This window comes from Narcine bancroftii, chromosome 8, assembly GCF_036971445.1.
Source record: "Narcine bancroftii isolate sNarBan1 chromosome 8, sNarBan1.hap1, whole genome shotgun sequence".
NCBI lineage: Eukaryota > Metazoa > Chordata > Chondrichthyes > Torpediniformes > Narcinidae > Narcine > Narcine bancroftii.
This window is the reverse complement of record NC_091476.1, coordinates 49,425,773-49,447,055: the sequence shown is the minus strand read 5'-3', so window position 1 is coordinate 49,447,055 and position 21,283 is coordinate 49,425,773. Positions and strand designations below refer to the sequence as shown.

The 21,283-nt window shown below is 42.0% G+C and overlaps 1 protein-coding gene and 1 long non-coding RNA gene across 2 annotated transcripts in view; one reads left to right on the top strand and one right to left on the bottom strand.

Annotated features, from left to right (window-relative positions):
• Positions 1 to 21,283, bottom strand: part of LOC138740666 (connector enhancer of kinase suppressor of ras 2) — a 763,661-nt gene that overhangs the window by 149,649 nt on the left and 592,729 nt on the right. The window lies entirely within an intron of this gene.
• Positions 9,786 to 14,326, top strand: LOC138740668 (uncharacterized). The gene is made up of 3 exons (XR_011343104.1): positions 9,786 to 9,948; positions 13,057 to 13,231; positions 14,059 to 14,326. It is a non-coding gene; the product is annotated as an uncharacterized lncRNA (long non-coding RNA).

The following is a 21,283-nucleotide window of genomic DNA, read 5'->3' as shown; positions in this document are numbered from 1 at the left end:
ACAGGGTTCTACCACCCAATCCAACTACCGATGGCTCTGTACAGCCTTTAAGTGGCCTGTTAAAGCAGCCAAAAGTGGTTTATTTTAGAGTCTGAAGGCTTCCTGAGGATTTGGATCTGGAGCATGGAGTTCACTTAACTAGTGACCTATGATGGACACGCAACATCTCACTTGGCAGGAAGGCGCAACAGCAACTGCACTTCCTGAGAAGACTGAAGCGGGCAAGGCCACCGGCCACCATCATGTCAACCGTCTAAAGGAGCTCTATCGAGAGTGCCCTGGCCAGCTGCATCACAGAGTGCTATAGTTGCTGTAGAGAAATAGATTGGAGGTCAATCCACAGGAACATGAATACCAGATGGTATCGTTGGAGTCTCCCTCCCCCCCATTGATGTGATCTACGGGGATTGTTGTCTGAAGAGGGCACACAAAATTATTCCCTTCCATGATGGGGTCCTCAATAATGCGTGCTTGAAAGATACACATAGGATCTTTCAGCTGCTCCTGTCAGGAAAGAGATACAGGAGTATCAGAGCCAGCTAGAAAAGCCACATCACTTAAATGGAAGGATCTTAACCCACCTACTTTACTTCAATGGCTCTCTGCTGTCACGTCATGTTTAAATTTGGAGAGAATTAGGAGTCGGACATTTGAAATGCCTTTTAAATGTGAAGAAGTTTGGTGACCATTTTTTCAATATTTCCATATAGTTTAAGAATCATAATTTATATTGCATTCTCTCCTAGTAGTAGGAGTAGTACAGTAAATTTGATTTTAATCAGGAATCCCTTTGTTTTCTTACTTTACTCTCAGGATGGATGGCCCAGTCTAGCTTTGTTTTTTTTTTGGATTAGTTAGAGGGGATTTTGTAATAAAAATTATTATTTTTTTCTCTCTCCTTTTACTTTTGGTTTTACAAGAGAAGAAGGAATGTATGGTTAATATGTACAGTATATGTTAAATACTAATGTTCTTTTATGCACTGGTAAATACATGAATGAAATGTAATTCTCCCCTTGTTTATATATATGTATGTATGTATATGTGTAAGCATGTATATGCGTATGTATGTGTATGTGTATATATGCATCTTGGTGCCTCACAGTTCGGCGGGCAGCAACCTCCTTTGAAGAAGACCGCAGAGCCCACCTCACTGACAAAAGACAAAGGAGGAAAAACCCAACACCCAACCCCAACCAACCAATTTTCCCCTGCAACCGCTGCAACCGTGTCTGCCTGTCCCACATCGGACTTGCCAGCCACAAATGAGCCTGCAGCTGACGTGGACATTACCCCTCCATAAATCTTCGTCCGCGAAGCCAAGCCAAAGAAAGAAAGAAAAGATATATGTATGTATATGTGTATGTATTGGAAAATTTAAGGAAAGGGAGAGGTATATATATATATATGTGTGTGTGTGTGTGTGTGTGTGTGTGTGTGTGTGTGTGTGTGTGTGTGTGTGTGTGTGTGTGTGTGTGTGTGTGTGGGTGTGTGTATGTGTGTATGTATGTATATGTGTATGTATGTGTGTGTGTATATATATGTGTATATATATATATAAATATATATGTGCTTGTATGTCTATATATATATATATGTATGTATGTATTTATCTGTTTAAAAAAATAATTAAAAAAAATGTGTGTGTGTATATATATATATATAAATATATATGTGTGTATGTGTGTGTTCGAATCAATTCAATAGACAGAAAGAAGTATCAGAGGTAGTACCACCAGGCTGAGGAACAGCTTCTTCTCACAGGCAGTGAGAATGCTGAACGACCAAACAAACTGTTCACACTAAACATTGAGACATTGAAATAATATTGATTTATATGTATATATGAATATTTGTATCACATATATATTGCTCGTATATGCATTATTTCTGGCTGTGTGTTTTGCACTAAGGACCGAAGAACGCAGATTCACCGGGTTGTACTTGTACAGCCAGTTGACAATAAACTTGACCTGAAAATCTCTCCATGAGAGACTTCTTTGTACAGTGTGCTGACAGTGAACTGGAGTGCTGCACAAACATATTAATTCCAGACAAAATTGAGCTCAACATTCCAGGCAAAAGGTTTAGGGCTGGAAAGGAATTCATTTTGCTGAAGCTATGGCAATTGGAAAAAGTATTAGGCAATCAGTGAAGTTAAGTGCACTGGTAATTTTGCTCATGTGTTCTTTATCTTGAAGTTATTTATTTCTCAATCATATAAAGTGGTGATCATTATTAAGATATAAATTAGGAAGTAAAATTTATGGAACCTTACTTGTTGCAGAACCTTGCTTGAACAAAAGTAACATAGGGATGCATCTAATTTAGAGGTGACCAGGCACAGATCTCTATCAGTTTTCCTTTAGATCTGTGCTTCTCAACCTTTTTCTTTCCACCCGCATACCACTTTAAGTAATCCCTATGCCATAGGTGCTCTATGATTAGTAAGGGATTGCTTAAGGTGGAGTATGTGATTGGAAAGGGAAAGTTGAGAATCACTACTCTAGACCCAATTGGTACTGAATTATTTTGCTTGAGAAAAATTGTCACTGGTCCATTTCATTTGGAGTTATGAAACCGTGCACATTACGAGTCAATGAGATACGATTAGAACAGTGGTTTTCAAACTTTCTTTCCACTCACATACCACTTAAGCAATCCCTGACAAATCACAGAGCACCGATGGCATAAGGAATACTTAAAGTGGTATGTGAATGGAAAGGAAAAGGTTGAGAACCACTGATTTAGAGCAGACACAAAGATGCTGGAGAAACTCAGCAGGCCATACAGCATCTTTAGGAAGCAAAGCGTAATCAACATTTTGGGGCTGAGCTCTTCGTCAAGGAGAGTGCAGCAGAAGCAGAAACATGGGTATAAAATTAAGGCTCCAAGATTCTTTTTTAATTAAAAAAAATATTAAAATTTAAAAATGTAATTTAAAATTTAAAAAAAAAAAAAAAATTCTTGAACCTCTGGGAAAATGGCCTGAGAAGTTTCAACAGGAGAGTATCCATGTATCCTCTTGCCATAAGATTTCAAGAAAGAGAAAATATCAAGGAAGATATTTCACAGGTCTTCTGTTGAGAAGACTGCATGGCCCAGAAATAGATGGGCACAGAACTGGTTTAAAAAGTGTCAAACAATTTGTAATTTTCAGGTATAAGCATATTTTATTTCAAGCTCTTCCGCATATACCTCATTCTGTTAAAAATAATCCTTGCAGTTTCGCTGAGATTCTGATATTTCAGTGGTACAGTGATGACATCGGAGCTCGTGCCCCTGAAGAAAACTGCACAACTCACACAGAATGCTGAGGCAACTTGGGAAAACAAAATGGTCCAATATGAAAAACAGCAGAGAGGCAGGAAGGTGGAAGGAGCACACTAACAGGTCGCAAAATTAGATCTGGCAAGGGGGTCATTTAATAGAGGTGTTTGCAGGATGCTTGAAGGCCCAGCTGGGAAGAAGGGGCAAGGGATCAGTTACATGAGTGATACTCCTTGCAGTATGAAGCAAAGCAGGGGTATACAGTATTTTATGTTCAGATCTGACATGTTAATGTAAACTTTCTACATCTTATTCTTGCCACCTACATGTTTGCCTTTAACTTCAAAGATACAATCTCTCAGACAACAGTTTCCCCGAGTCCTGGATGCTGAGATTCCTTCCCACCTCTCCCTTTCCTCAAATTTTCCAATTACACATATTAGTCAAGCAAGGCAACCATCTCTTGGGTCCAGCAGACTGGTCTGATCCATTGTGCTACATTACCACTCTGGCTATTCAAGGAGTTCATTTCCTTTTTGAATATTAGGCTGATTATTTGGACCTCTGCTCCTGTCAGTCAGCAGAAAGTCAATCTCTAGAGTGGGCAGTAAGAACACTGCCTCACTGCAGCCCTCAGTATTCAGGGAGATGCTTGTCAAGGCTATCAGCTCTTGAGAGAGGTTGTTGCATCAATATTGCAATGTGGGTCACAGCACTGCAGACCCACAACTGTTTCACTAGATCCAGCTCCAACAGTGTCTTCAGATTTGCAGATGACACAACAGTAATTGGCCTCACCGGCAACAATGATGAGTCTCACTACAGAGAAGAGGTGGAAAATCTCATGACATGGTGCAAGAGTAACAGCCTGAGTGTCAACGTGGACAAGAGGAAATAGATGATCGTGAACTTTATTAGAACCAGGAGACATCAATAACTCTGTAGTGGAGAAGGTAGGAAGCACCAAGTTCCTTGGAGTTCACTTAACTAGTAACCTATCATGAACACAACATCTCCTCACTTGTCAGGTAGGTGCACCAGCGACTGCACTTCCTGAGAAGACTGAAGCAGGCAAGACTACCGGCCACCATTATGTCAACCTTCTATAGGAAATCTATCTAGAGCATTCTGGCCAGCTGCATCACAGTGTGGTATGGCTGCTCCAGGGAAATGGATCAGAGATCAATCCACAGGACCATAAGAGTGGCAGAGATGATCACTGGAGTCTCCCTCCCCTCTCCACCATCAATCGATGTGATCTACTGGGATCATTTATTTAAGAGGACATGCAAAATAATTGAGGATCCCTTCCACCCAACACGCAGAATTCTTCAGCTGCTCCTGTTGGGAAAGTGATGTAGAGTATCAGAGCCAATACCATACAGGCAGTGAGAATGCTGAACAGTGAAAGGAAATGTTCATGCTAACTATCCGAGACTCTCATATCCATGAAACAAATTTCTTTCTTTATTTAATTGTATATATGAATATGTGTCCTGCAAATCTAATGTTTTGTCTGCTGTGTCTGGTTGTTTCTGCAAGTTTTGCATCGAGGATGGGAGAATGCTGTTTTGTACAATCAGATAACAATAAACTTGACTTGACTACCAAAGTTCCAAAGGTACCAGATTAACTGAGTTTTACTGTATTGATTCCTTTAGTCATTTTTAAAAAAAAATATCACATACCATTGAAAATATGAGTTGTGTGTTTTGGATTCAGTTTGCAAATAAACAATAACAACTGGAGAAATTTGATTTAAAGTGCAGAAAAGTATGATTTATGATCTAGAATTTGGAATTTTTTGGCGATTATTACTACTGCATTCAAGATCAGTATGGTTCTGTACAAAAGCACCATCCATTAAGAGAGAGCAGCAGCATGACACAGCAGATTGCACCACTGCCACATAGCACCAGGGATCTGGGGCTTCTTCTAGCATCAGGCCACGTTGTGTGGAATGTGCGTGTTCTGGCCATGACTGCGTGTTCCCAACAGCTCCACTGGTTTGCACACATTTCCCAAAGATGAGCTGGTAGCTCAAGTGGCTGTGTGTAAGTTACCCTTTAGTGTAGGATCAATGAGGAATTGGTGAGAATGTGAGAGTGAATAAGTTACAGGGAAATAAGGAGGATTGAGGAGGATGGTCTGAATGGCCTACTCTTATGTTTTCATTCAGTTGTTTATTTCAATATATTTACCCTTTTATAAATGAAATTGAACTTAATTGAAACACACCTCCATACATCAACCCATGTAGCTGTCTGTAATGTATTGGGCGCTTGGCCCTTTAACCACAGACATCTTCAGAGATCGAGCCATTGCAAGAATTTTACACTATCCAACTCTCCATGGAACCATTTCAATGTCTTATGATCAACTTACTGCTTATGAATTCGAAAAAGAGTCCACCCAGTTTACAATCAGAATGACAGAAGAGGATGTAACCACTAAATATGGTAAGCATCTGATATTTTACAGTCAGGCAATCAAATATTTCACCCTCTGCAGAGTGCCAGTAAACAATAGGGAGGACATTTGGAAATTGAAGGAGTGCCTTTTCATTAAACAAAACAACCAACATTTCCATGGCTTTCCTTTCTGCCTAGCCTGCAGAACTAGTAGCTGGACTCTGGCAAGGCAGGTTGGTGGAGCTGGGGTAGAGATACTGTATAGATAAGGGTATATACAGCATGTTGGGCAAACAGAAATTTAGCAAGCTTAGATTCTTCAGTAGCTTGGCGATGATAATGTCTTATCATCTGATAAGGTCATGAGAGAAACAAAGTTAACATTTCAGGCTGATGACCTTTTCGTGGAACTAGGAATTGGATTCTCTAACTTTTACTGATACCGATGAAAAGTGATAAGGCTGAAACGTTAACGTTGTTTCTCTCACTAAAGACGCTGCCTGAGATGTCATGCTTTTATTTCAGATTTGTAGTTATTTTGCTGCTCATTATAGTCCAAAAATTATGGCAAACTAAACAAATGGATGTTGACAAATCAGGGCCGAAATGAACAAACTCTCTTCACCATCAGACACAGAACAGGCCGAGGTACATAAGCAACCCAGACAAGAGTGTAATTTTGGGGAGGGAGGGTAAAGGGATTATTATTCAATCATTTTCCTCAAACTTGCAAATTTCCTGCAGCCTATCCATCTATTGATTTTCAACCGATGGCATTGATCAACAACCAGCATTTGTTCTTTTATGCCTTGGAGACTGAGCGAGAAATCTTTTCTAACCCCAGCGTGGAAATGCACCAGACAAATTGACCTTTGATTAACCCTGCTGCCTTTTTCTCTTTGCCAGACCTCTGTTTGGCAGCAAGTGGATCTTACCATGACAAATTTATTGCTGTTGACTTCATATAGTTATTTAGAAATTAGGTCCACATTAAAGATATAATGTCATCACTGGATCAGTTTAAGGTTTAAATCATAATGGTTCAGACCTATCTTTGTGCCTCTAATCAGTACTGATCATGTGATAATTGCAAGGTCACATGATAACCATCTTCAATATATTTTGAAAATGGCTCTCAAACTTTCTCAACAAGCTATTAGCTTTCAGATAGTTACAATGTCAGATGTTTGATATCAACATGGAAGGAAGGTAAGCTGAGTCTCTATGTTGCCCTTGTAAAGGTTCCTAGATGGAAATCATTATATTTCTGTATGTGGCCCATGAGCTGCGTTGAAAAAGGCAGTTTAAACAAGTAGCACATTTTAAATGCATAACCTACATTAAAACATTTGTGTCTTATTCTTTTAATATAGTTGCTTAAGGGAACATTGTTAAGATAAGTCTAACATAGATTGTTTATATAAAAATGGTGTGATTAGCACTGAAGGAATAAGATTCAGGAAATAAATAGTGAAAAGTTCCAATTTATGGGATAGTAGCACCAGTTGTAGCATGGGGTGTGTGGAGAGGGGTTGGGGGGGTGTGTGGAGGGGGGTTGGGGGGGTGGTGTGGAGGGGGGTTGGGGGGGTGGTGTGGAGGGGGGTTGGGGGGGTGGTGTGGAGGGGGGTTGGGGGGGGTGTGTGGAGGGGGGTTGGGGGGGGTGTGTGGAGGGGGGTTGGGGGGGGTGTGTAGAGGGGGGTTGGGGGGGGTTGGGGGGGTGGTGTGGAGGGGGGTTGTGGGGGGTGTGTGGAGGGGGTTGGGGGGGTGTGTGGAGGGGGGTTGGGGGGTGTGTGGAGGGAGGTTGGGGGGGGTGTGTGGAGGGGGGTTGGGGGGGTGTGTGGAGGGGGGTTGGGGGGGTGTGTGGAGGGGGGTTGGGGGGGTGTGTGGAGGGGGGTTGGGGGGGTGTGTGGAGGGGGGTTGGGGGGGTGTGTGGAGGGGGGTTGGGGGGTGTGTGGAGGGGGGTTGGGGGGGTGTGTGGAGGGGGGTTGGGGGGTGTGTGGAGGGGGGTTGGGGGGGTGTGTGGAGGGGGGTTGGGGGGTGTGTGGAGGGGGGTTGGGGGGGTGTGTGGAGGGGGGTTGGGGGGGTGTGTGGAGGGGGGTTGGGGGGGTGTGTGGAGGGGGGTTGGGGGGGTGTGTGGAGGGGGGTTGGGGGGGTGTGTGGAGGGGGGTTGGGGGGGTGTGTGGAGGGGGGTTGGGGGGGTGTGTGGAGGGGGGTTGGGGGGGTGTGTGGAGGGGGGTTGGGGGGGTGTGTGGAGGGGGGTTGGGGGGGTGTGTGGAGGGGGGTTGGGGGGTGTGTGGAGGGGGGTTGGGGGGTGTGTGGAGGGGGGTTGGGGGGTGTGTGGAGGGGGGTTGGGGGGGTGAGTGGAGGGGGGTTGGGGGGTGTGTGGAGGGGGGTTGGGGGGGTGTGTGGAGGGGGGTTGGGGGGGTGTGTGGAGGGGGGTTGGGGGGTGTGTGGAGGGGGGTTGGGGGGGTGTGTGGAGGGGGGTTGGGGGGGTGTGTGGAGGGGGGTTGGGGGGTGTGTGGAGGGGGGTTGGGGGGTGTGTGGAGGGGGGTTGGGGGGGTGTGTGGAGGGGGGTTGGGGGGGTGTGTGGAGGGGGATTGGGGGGGTGTGTGGAGGGGGGTTGGGGGGGTGTGTGGAGGGGGGTTGGGGGGGTGTGTGGAGGGGGGTTGGGGGGGTGTGTGGAGGGGGGTTGGGGGGGTGTGTGGAGGGGGGTTGGGGGGGTGTGTGGAGGGGGGTTGGGGGGTGTGTGGAGGGGGGTTGGGGGGTGTGTGGAGGGGGGTTGGGGGGGTGTGTGGAGGGGGGTTGGGGGGGTGTGTGGAGGGGGGTTGGGGGGGTGTGTGGAGGGGGGTTGGGGGGGTGTGTGGAGGGGGGTTGGGGGGGTGTGTGGAGGGGGGTTGGGGGGGTGTGTGGAGGGGGTTGGGGGGGTGTGTGGAGGGGGGTTGGGGGGTGTGTGGAGGGGGGTTGGGGGGGTGTGTGGAGGGGGGTTGGGGGGGTGTGTGGAGGGGGGTTGGGGGGGTGTGTGGAGGGGGGTTGGGGGGGTGTGTGGAGGGGGGTTGGGGGGGTGTGTGGAGGGGGGTTGGGGGGGTGTGTGGAGGGGGGTTGGGGGGGTGTGTGGAGGGGGGTTGGGGGGGTGTGTGGAGGGGGGTTGGGGGGGTGTGTGGAGGGGGGTTGGGGGGGTGTGTGGAGGGGGGTTGGGGGGGTGTGTGGAGGGGGGTTGGGGGGGTGTGTGGAGGGGGGTTGGGGGGGTGTGTGGAGGGGGGTTGGGGGGGTGTGTGGAGGGGGGTTGGGGGGGTGTGTGGAGGGGGGTTGGGGGGGTGTGTGGAGGGGGGTTGGGGGGGTGTGTGGAGGGGGGTTGGGGGGGTGTGTGGAGGGGGGGTGGAATGCGCACTTGGTCTCTTCTCCACCTGAACCCAGCTGGGAGCACATTTTAATAGAAATGATTAAAAGGGGATCAATAAACTCTTTAGGCAGGGGAAAGTTTAAACAGCAAAGGTAGCTTTGATCCTCCTTCTGAAGTTAGCACCAATCAGCACTTTCTCCAAGGCATTCAATGACATTAAATACATCAAATCTGGCCTTTGCCAACAATACCCAGTTATCAAACAATGAATAAATAAAAAATAAATGGTCATAAAGGTTCTTTATGCACAACAGGGAAAGAAAAACTAAATGATATAATTAAATCTGCGTTGAAAAATAAGAGATATGTGAGTGAAATATTCAATTAGCAGGACAGAATAGCATGTAGTAAATCTATAGACACCATGGTTGAACCACAGAGTAACATATACAATAGAATCCCCATTATCCAGCACCTACGGGGACTACAGATGCCGGAAATGCAAATTTTCCGTTTGACTGAGACACATTCTTACAATGCCAAACTAATAACTTGCATTAAGTATAAACAGTTTAATAGAAAAAAAATTAGTATTTTAGTCTTTAATTAAATAAAGTTCATTTTAATCAGGTAATTTCCGTAACTTACAAAATTTAAATTCGAACCTTGGTCACTGGTGCTGCAACAGCTTTGTGCTAACCATTGTTCCTACTGTGTCGTCACCATAATTAACCCACTGCCCAAGTTTACAGTTAAAGCCTTACTAACACACCTAATATTAATAAAGACTCCAGCAAGGCAAGGATAGGAAGACACTTTGGGAGAGTCGCCCCAGCGGCGAGTGGCATCAACCTGCTCTTCATCCTGGGCACCACCATTTTATTCAAACACAACTTTAATTAAACTTTATTCAAACAACTGCTGCAGGTGGGGAATGACGGGGGCCCTCCACTGGCTGAATGTTTGCTACTGTCTTCATCGAGGGGTTATGTGTTTCTTCGGAGAACATTTACAATGTTAAACTTTTAGTTAACATTTTATTTATTATTTATTTTTATTAATTTTAATTTTATTTATTTCCTCTTTTTTTGCCGGTTGTTTAGGTTTCCATTTGATTGCATTCTGGATAATGGGGATTCTACTGCAGTCCAAATATACTGTATAATGTATGGAGAAAAAAGAATGAGTTATGAACATAAACTGAACCCAATGGTCATAACTGAGATCTGGATACTAGGTCAGAATTATTAAATATAACAGGATATCCTGTCAATGAGAAAGATAGGGAAATTGATAGAAGGAGAGGAGTGTCTTTTGATGAAGATTAAATCAGTGACCAAGACACAATAGAAGTACACAGGTTGTGGAAATTACATGGTAGAATCAAAGAATCGAAAATGGCTTAAGACTTACCTTGTTTGTGTGCAAAATGCCATAGTGCATTATTCCAAAAATAAACAAATTTGCAGAGATAAAAGAGTAGCTATAATAATGGATTTATAAGAAAAGTCATGTATTTCCATTGTACCTGCAGGACAGTTTTCTAGAATTAATTGCCCCATTAATAGCAAAGGAGGTGGCCACATCTGCTTCAGATGCATAGTGAGAAACATTTCATCAATAGTATTCATAAGATGTTTAGGTTCCATCTGTTATTTGAAAGAAGGAACCTCAAAAATTGTGATGAAATATATAATGCCCCAAACCCTTGTAGATCAATATATTTAATGTGATGGTGTATCAAACAGTAAGTTGGACTATTATTTAAATGATGAAAATTTGCAGCATGCTGCTTTGCACAATTACCTAGGAGTGCTTGTACAAGTTACAAAAAGTTAGTTTGTCGATGCAGGAAGTAATCCAGAAGGCAAATGGGATGTTGGCCTTCTCTACTGGAGGGACTAAATGTAAGAGCAAGGAGGTTCTGCTACAATGGTACAGGCCACTGGCAAGACCACACCTGGAGTACAGCTTGCAGTTCTCGTCTCCTTACTTGGGAAAGGTAATAATGGCCTTTGGAGGTGGCACAGTGGAAGTTCACCAGGTTCATTCCAAAAATGAGGAAAAATCTTATGAAGATGAATTGAGGCACCTTCAATAGTACTTACTGGAGTTTAGAATGATGAACTGGGGGTGGGGTGGGGAGGGGGACGAAACCAATAGAAGCATGATCTTATTGAATGGCAGAGCATGTTTGATGAACTAGATGGCTGCCTTCTGCTCCTGTTTCTTCAGTATCTACCCTGAAAGGTTGCGAACTCTATTTGTTCCTGTAGACAACTAAAGAGGAATGTAGGGGTTAATATTAAACTAGATAGGATACCATGAGAGTTGCAAAAAGAATTAACAAATCTTTTTAGGGATGCTGTTAACAAATACAAAACAAACTGACAGCAAAAAAGCAAATAACAGGAGTATTATAAGTGAATTTTTAAAAAAATAGGAATGATGAATGATTATTTGACAAGAATATTTTTGTGGAAGTCAGTTGCATCCCAGAAAATAGATATTACAGAAGTTTGCCTACATTAACAAGTAAAATAATGGAAGATTATAAAGGTATTTTCAATAAACCAGAAAGTTTGCTCTACATGATTTAAAAGGAAAGGTTTTTAAATTAATTCAGGTGCCCTATTCATAATTTTCTTAACTTAGGAACTATTGTTTTAGATTTGAAAATTCTATACATCATTGCATTAATTTAAGAAAGTTAAAAGTGGGCAACCATGGAATTATGGATAGTTAGCGCTACATTTGTAGTGCAATATGACCTGAATTGGCGAGCACAGCATCCATTATAGGAATCTATAACAAAGGTAATGACCTTGAAAATACTCTGTTGATTAGAGAAAGCTAGAATCAATTTATTTGCAAAGACAATTAAATCAGACGATGGGGAGATCCGCAGATATGATTTGTATTGATTTCCAAAGGGAATTTATCAAAGCTCTTTTAAAGAAGCTTTCAGCTACACCTGAAATCTGAAAGTGTCAGAATTGTTATTGACATGTCAAGAACATTGGCTGGGCAGCAGGAATCAGAGAGTGGGGCACAATGTGACCAGTGACAGGATCTCATATTCAACATCTGAATTAATTTGTTGATAAGTTTGAAAGCCATGTATCTAACATTTTTATTCACACAAAGATGTCTCATTGTTAATATATTGGGGAAAGTAGACATGATGCTTGGACTGTAAGCATACTGCTGTAAGGACTAATAACACGGAGTTGTGCCCTCTAGAATTGCGCCTCTTTTGTCTTCAGTAAAGGTTGTCTCTCTCTGCATAAAATATCCAATGTCAGGTCATTTAATTGCAGATAGGTAAATTTTCATTTTTCAAAGGTATTAAGGGATCAGGATAAATGTCAACAAAATGGATTTAGGTCATGGGTCAGCTATAGTCTCAGTATTTGGAAGAACAGGCACAAAAATCCCTTTCTTCTATTAAAACAGTTTGGGAGAGGATTGGAAGATTGAGGCAGGGTTCATCAAGATGCTGTGATATTTGGAAGAAAGAAAAAGTAGGCATGGGGAGGACTTGGTGAGAGGAATGTTGTTTCAGGATGAAGGGTGGGATGTATGTTGAGCTGGAGTGATGGAGAATTGAGACCTGATCCCTGATAGTGTGTGTAACAAGGGTGAGAATAATAACCACGTAGTCACGCAGCTGCACCTTTCCTCAGCATCTGGCCTGAACTAGCACAAACATATGGTGGAGTTCCGCTGCCTGATCCCCTCCCTGTGACCCTGGCTTGACTGTGTGTGACATAAGAGTTAGTCTGAGATGCCCCAGCTTTGTAACTTCCATTCTCTGTCCAAAGTGAGCCCTGAGCCCTGAAGTGTGGTTTCTCTGGACAACTGAAGTTTACAGAATCTTTTTTGGGAAATTTTTAAGACAGGAGGAAACCAAAGAAATATCTAAAGGGAGCATCTCAGCAGGTCAGAGAGCAACTGTGGAAAAAGACACCATTAACATTTCAGGTCTGGGATTTTTCAAAAGTTATTAAACAATAACTGTTTCTCTTTCCGCAGATACGGCCTGACCTGCGAAGTGTTTCCAGCGCTTTTATCACATTTTTTTTCGAATTCATATATCTGTGCAATGAATGGAGCCCTTGTGAAGACCACAATCACATCAACTCTTCTTGTAATCTTCCTGCCATGAAAATCATTTTGTTTCAAATGGGCTAGCTGCACTGTTAAGCAGGTAGGGTAGGGGGCAATGGTCATATTCTTGCAGTGGTAACAATGATCACTGATTTATCAGATATTGAGTGCACGAGACAGACAATTAAAATGCAAGCAAATCCCCTGCATGCACAGAGTAAATTTAAATAACCAATAATTAGTATTCAAATCTTGTTTTAATTAGGTTTAACTGTAGGTCATTGATATAATTAGAGTAGATAAAAGTCCAACTATCTTGCACACAGTTTTTTCTTCTAACTATTTAAATGTGCAGCACTGTTATTCTGAATACTGAGAGTGGATTACATAAAGTTTAATATTTATATATAAGTCTGTCTGGTCTAGTGCAATGCCACAACATTTACAGTATCACAGCCAATAACTACATTTAAATTTAGACATACAGTGCCGTAACAGGCCATTTCGGCCCACGTGTCCATGCTGCTTAATTTACACCCCATTAACCTACACCTGCGACAAGATTTTTGAATGGTGGGAGGAAAGCGGAGCCCCCGGCAAAAACCCACGCAGACATGGGGAGAACACACAAACTCCCTACAGACAGTGTGGATTCAAACCTCTGTCCAGTCCTGATAGTTGGTGCTGGAAAAGCATTGTGCTAACCACTATGTCAATCGTGCCATCCTTAAGGACACCTAATGACAGATAGTACCTCTATTATTATTTCACCTCTGAAGGTATCAGGGAATCCTAATGTTTAACAAGTACATAGAAATGTCCCCCAAAGTCCTTCAGCATGTCTATATTGACCAACAGATGTCAGTTTGTTATAGACGCCCAACAGTTTTAAAATGTGTGCTAAAGCCAACTAATTATTTAATGCAGGACACGTACCACATCTTGCTGTGCATCTCTTGTCTGAAATCAAGAATTATGAAGCAAAGAACTGGGAAATTAATATTATAATCTTAAAATCAAACTTAATAACCAAGTTTCCAGCGATTCTGAAATCAGAATTTACATGCTGCTACAATTATCCAGATTTTTCTGTCTCCTGGACACTTCCTCGAGAGGAACCTATCAACAGTTGCATTAACGTAATAGGGAGGAAAATATTTACCACTCTCAAACATGAGGAAAAAAATAAATTTCATTGCCCTTCACAACATCGGTGTGATTCAAAGTCAATTGAATACTTGCCAGTCAATTTGCACGCAGTAAGGTCCTACAAAGATCAGATGTGATGGAAAAGTTACCACACTCTCCTTTCAATGGTAACAAGAAATTATTGAATTCACCAGGGAGGGTAGTTTTAAATCTAATTCACTGTTTGGAACCTCCAAAGAGTGCAGCTATTGTTCAATAATTTACTAGAGGGTCAACATAATTTTGTGCTCAAGTCATTGGAATGGCCTTCTCACTCAGAAATATCAGGGCCACATCAAACAGACTGCTGGAGGAACTCATCTCCCTGACCAGCATGAGCAGGAGAAAAGGAATTGTGCATTGAGCATCAGGACTAAGAATAGTAGGGAAGAAAATCAGTATAAAGAGGAGAGGGAAAGATGGGAGTCAGGAGGTAATGGGTGGAAAAGGGTCAGCAGCAATGAGGAGGGTTGAAGAACGATGGGCAGATGAAGCCAGGTAAGGAATGGGTGAAGTTAGGAGATAAAGCCAGGTAGATTGACAAGTGGAAGAAGAAAAGCAGTGCTTTTCACACTGCCAATTCCGTGTGGGCTAACTGGGCAATTTAGTGGGTCCATTCTTGCTAATTATGCAGTGTGAAATGTCCCAACCTGGCAGAGTGAGTTAAATTCCTGTTAAATTCAACCGCGCTCTGACACTTGGTAGGGGCAAATGTCAAAGCTCGGCAGAGTTATTTCACTAATCTCCTTCTGGGGTGGGAAAGCATAACCTGCTCTTGCATCATCACCGGTGAGATAGTACATAAGGCCATGGACAGACATGTGGGTGTGGGAGTGAGACTCAGAATTAAAATGCCAGGTTGTTGATTATCCAGGTAAATCACCGTGCAATGGGAAAGGCTACCGAGTGCAGCATGCCCGGTAAGTTTACCCACTTCCTAGGAGGGTTGAAAGTGTGAAAGGGGAAGGAAAAGAAAAGGCAGAGAGGTGGGAGAAGATGGACAGCTGTGGGGAGTGATAAGTAAGGACATAAAAGCTGCAATTCAGTAAAGAAGGTGATAATGGGAACTGTTCAGGGAGAGGTGAAGCTCAGATGGAACCAAATGGCAGAAGGATCTGGTGGGCAAAGTGTCAAGTCAAGTTTGTAGTCATCTGATTACAATCTGATGAGACAGCATACTCTGGCCCTCGGTGCACAAACACGCAGACACACAATCAGACATAACACACATACAGACAAACAATACATAGTGTGGTGATATGTAATTACACCACTAGGTCACCAGGGGTCATCCCAGTGACCTTGTATATAAAGCAGTCCAGAGCTACAGTCTAGCCTTCCAGGTTTGTCTTGCAGAGAGACAAAACCTCTTAGTGTACATATTAGTTTATTAAAGCTGTCTTATACTCACACTGGTTTTGTGGTTATTGTCAGTTCATGCAGGACAAGTATAAATATTGCTTCATGGATACGATCGTTTCCAAACGTTTGTGTCAGCGGTTCATTTGTCTACTCAGGCTTCTCACTGCCTTAGGGATGGAACCAGAAAGGGGAAGGGTGATGGGATCTGAAGGGAGAATAGGGGAGGGACGATAAAATATCAGAGTGAATTGGAGAAAGACTTTATAAATTAAAAGACAGGGTCCAACATCTGCAATCTCTCATGTCAGCATGGAGACTTCCACTCAGCCAGCACAGCTATCTCTCAACAGAAATGGAACATCTCATGGCTAATGATGTGAAGATGCACAGATTTACATACGTACATCATGAAAATCTGCAGACACTGTGGGTGAAGTAAAAACACAATAGCCGGAGAAACTCAACAGGTCAAACAGTGTACAGACCCGACGTTTCGGGCTTGAGCCTTTCATCAAGGTATGAGAGAATGCCAGCAGGCAACTGAACAAAAAGATGGGGGGAGAGTTGGTTGCAAAGGCAGGAAATGATAGGTGGAGAAGGGAGGAAGGGGTCAGCAGCGATCAGGGGGGAGAAGGGATGGCTGGGTGGGTGGAGGGGAAAGGGAAGGGAGAACTGGAAAGATTGAAAAGAGGGAGGAGGAAGAAAAGGTGAGCAAGAAAGCAGATAAGTCAGTGTTAATGCCATCTGCCTGGAGGGGGCCCAGACAGAAAGCAAGGGTGGCCAGGGTGAGGTAGTACATAAGGCCATGGACAGACATGTGGGTGTGGGAGTGAGACTCAGAATTGAAATGGTTGGCTGCTGGGAGGTTTCTGTTGTGGCGCACGAAGTAGAGGTGCTGAGCGAAGGGATCTCCCAATCTGCAAATGATCTCTCCGATATAGAGAAGGCCACAAAGGGAGAACCAAATCAATTGCATATTACATATGCATTCTTATAGATTTGTCCCCCCCAGTACAATTCACTAATATTAAGCCAACACTCATTTTAAAGTTAATTCCTTCTGAGGAAACTTGATGGCTTTAAAATCCAAATTTAAATACCAAATAAGCAAAAGATTTTTTAAAATCAACCCTGCGTCCATTATTGCACAACAAACTGCCAGGTGTAAAGCCTCATCAGCACTAATGGACTAAACATCCGTTTCTCTCTGCATCATGGTCCCTGTTCATGAAATTCAGATCCAGCTCTCAATCAAAAACCTGCATTGCAGATTCACTTGCCGTTCACCTGTTTACTTGGATTAATTAATAATTGTCCTGATGGACAAGTGTGACATTTACGATCTTTAGCTGCCTTGCAATTAGCAAAGAAATATATTTTATTGAGAATGTTTAAGCCTTCATATGTTAAATTATCAAGATGATATTTTTAGTTGCATTTCATTAAATTTAATTGAATGTAAATAGAATTGGAGATAGGCATATCTTTTTTAAAAAAAATACTTTTATTGACATTTTACAATATAAACAATTGAACAGTACAATTATACAATGCGCTACAAGATTCAGAAAAGAAAAAAATAAAACATTATACAATATTGTCATAATAAGAAAATCCACAGCACAGACCACAATCTTAACAATAAGACTTAACGACAAAGGTTTACCATGATCTTTTTTCTCTTCTTCCTCAATAATAATTATATCAATGTTTACATTATTCACAGATGAACAAAACAGTTATCTATAATATTATTAAAATCAAAAGAAAGAAAAAAAGAGGAATAAAATATGCATATCCAACTCAATAGTCACTGACATCTAAACTGCACAGTGAATGTGTTGATCTTTGGTTTACTGGAAGATTCCAAGCAAAGGAGGGGTGATAGATAAATACTAATTCGGAAAGGCCAAATTTATTTGAAGTAATTCATTATGAGAATTTTGTGACATAACATTGCTTCGGCCTGCTAAAAAGGCTGCAATGTGCAGGCAGCTCCTGAATTATGTAGTGTTTCTGTGAACTGTCCATTGACTGATTTTTCTGTCTGTCAGAAATGTCTATTTTCTCTAGCAATCCAAATGTTTTCAAGTTATGGACACATGATATGATTCTTCCATTTCTTTCAATAAACACCCTAACAGTACACATAGTTAATCTAATAGAATACATATTGTATCCAGTCATTAATGCATACCATAAGTGTATTATAATCATTAATATTGTGATTCATTCATTCAGGTGCCTTGCCGTTTGGTGTGAACGATCATGTCTCTCCATCCATCATGATCTCTGACCCTGCAAATTGTAGTTGTTGCTTCCCTGTTCTTCTTCGGTGAAGGCTCCACCTATGAGCTGAGACCATATTCGATGTTGAGTTCATGACTATACAAGGGAAAAAATGCTGAAGTGGTTTCCCGTTGCCTTCTTCAGTTGCAGTGGCCATATTGGACAAGTAACCCTGGCCATTGATCAGCAGATTCATCTGCCCAGCATTTTTCCAATTTGTAGAATCTGCCTGTAAAAAACATCCACCACCTGCAACCCATGGCTTCATATGACCTTGCCCAAGTGTGACCTGTAGGTTATCAGATGGAAGGAGCGTCTTACGCTGAGTGATTTCACAGGCACTGACACCAACTTTATTGTGATTATTATTGTCATTAGTAGCTTGAAAAGTACTTAAAAATGTATAAAATTTGCTTAAAATTGGATTTTTGTTAATCAAGCCATAATTATCTTTGGAAAGCCCTGTAGTTTATAGCTTTTCCACCAAACATATTGCACATTAAGTGAAATTGTTCCTTAAAAAAATTCAAGGGGTTCCAATGAAAGGTTGGAAGTTTGGTTTGCAGGTGTAAATATGAGGAGCCACATGACTGGAGACAAATCAGGGAAATCTAGCACTTGAAGGAACGTCCCCTGATGTAGCAGAGTAACTTGTTTGAAAGTAAGAGGGAGGGTTTGAAAATGTCCCACAGAAGTTTCATCCATTAGCAAGCTAACTATATGATCCAATCATCTACTTTCCACCACTTTTATCGGGAAACTCAAACTCATTTCTAATTTTTGGTGGCGACTCCTGAAGCCTCATGCTCATTCAAGCATATTTATTTACAAAATAAGCTTAGACAGTATTATTTCTCCACAGAATTAGATTCAGAACCACTATAAGGACCATATTGTTTTGTGATCCATGGCCACAAGATCATCTAGAGTTTGGATACATGTAGTTCCACTTGCAGAAGCTAACAAACATGGCCAGGTCCATCACAGGTTCCAAGTTCCCAACCATTGAATGCATAAAAGGACTCCCATCATCCTGGCCACAACCCCTTCTCAGTGCTACCTCCCTTTGTTACATGAATCAGTGTCTGCTCTGACACCACAAAAGGAATGTCATCTTTTTCACACTAGGATAACTATAAAAAATTATTACCAATCTATTGTTTTGTATTTATTGTCTCTTAATTCAATCAAGTATACTACTACAGTTAACATTTTAATTGTTTTTATAGATTTTTTTAAAACAAAATAGCTGTTTAGCTGTAGCAAGTAAGAATTTTGGTATATATCTTTTCTTTTCTTTGGCTTGGCTTCGCGGACGAAGATTTATGGAGGGGGTAAAAAGTCCACGTCAGCTGCAGGCTCGTTTGTGGCTGACAAGTCCGATATTTGACAATAAACATTTTCATTATCAATATCAAGACTAGGCCTCTGTTTATCTATCAAACAACACAGGATACAAAGGAAGAGGAAGATTCAAAATCATTCAAGTTTATTTCACACTGATCCTTGAAGATCAGAGTGCAATTTAAACCCCCCAGAATTCCGCAAATTCAACATAAATACCATCCAATTCTTAATTCACTAATCTCACTTAAAGATTGGTAATCATTGCACAATGAACACACCCCACCCTTTGCATACATTATCCTTTGTTCTCACTGATCAAATGGCCACCTGTTTTGATTTTAAAATTCCTATTCCCATGTTGCTATCTCTCCATGCCATTGCCCAACCCGTTGTGGTGAGCTTTAGCAGCCTTGCAGTTTCAAAGTGCTGGGCGTGGCTTCGAGCCAGTTTTGAGACCACACCCCACACCAGGAAGGGATATTCAGAGAACTCTAACTGCACGTTGGCCAGTAAGATAAGCACTTGTTTGATAGACAGGTAAACACGCTCACTTACATTGCAGTTGATCTAATGCAGTGGTTCCCAACCTTTTACTTTCCACTCACATACCACTTTAAGTATTCCCTATGCCATAAGTGTTCTGTGATTAATAAGGGATTGCTTAAGGTGGTATGTGGGTGGAAAGAAAAAGTTTGAAAACCACTGTTTTAATCATACCTAATTGATTCGTTATGTGCACAGTTTCATAACTCCAAAGGAAATGGGCCAATCATAATTTTTCTCAAGCAAAATATTTCGGTAATAATTGGGTCTAGAGCAGTGATTCTCGACCTTCCCTTCCTACTCACATCCCACTTTAAGCAATCACTTACTAATTACAGAACACTTATGGCATAGGGAATACTTAAAGTGGTTATGTGAGAGGAAATCACTGACCTTATGGATAGTGCAAGATAAAGGGATGAAGAGTCAAGGTTTATATTGAAGTTGGTTGGAGAGGATTTTCGATGTATGTAACTCTCGATGCCCTAATGCCCAAACATAACAGAGATCTTGAACCTTACCAGGGAGATATGTGAACCTGTAAAAATATTTTTGAACAAGACTTGGGCAGGCTACATCAGAATACACAGAGTCATAGAGTCATCTTGCACTGAACTGGCCCTTTGGCCCAGTGTGTCTCTGCTTTCTGGGCTAGTCTCATTAGGTCCATAACCTTCTAAACACTTCCTATTCATGTATCTGTCCAAATATCTGAACATTGTAATTGCATCTGCTCTGTAGCTTCTTCTGGCAGCTCATCCCAGATTTCGACTACCCTCCAAGTGCTAAAGTTGCCCTTCAGGTCCCTTTTAAATATGTTGCTTCATCCTAGTATGAGAATCACCTATTCTGGGGGAAAAGACTGTGAGTCTTCACTTTATCCATTTCCCTCTTGATCTCTTAACGCAGTCAATTCAGCCTACCTTTGATTCAAGTCATCCAGTCTTGGCAACATCACAGCAAAACTCTTCTGCACCCTTTCCAACATAATACAGCTCATCTCTGACATTCTTCCATCTTCCACTACTTAAAGCTTCAGAGACCATTTGAAATGCTTGATAATTAATTTGTCCCTTTCTAATTAGTAAGGATGATCTGTTAAAACCACCGTGAATGTTTGTATAATACAAACTCCCTTTTCAAATTGCCCTTTTTTACAGTTCTTTTCAACTAGTTAAGCCTTTCTGCAAACCAGGCAACAATATTTGACATTACATCATTCAATGGCTATTGAAAATTCTCCAGAAATAAGAAAGGATTACCCAGGATAACAACAATACCTCAAAATTAGAAATCAATTTTAAATAATGGTAAATGGACAAAATTACTTCATTTTTTAAACTTTTGTCGCTCATAGAGCTTCCTTTATTTCCCTTCTAGTGTGGGAAACCTAATTCTTTGGCAAGGACATCAGACTAATTGG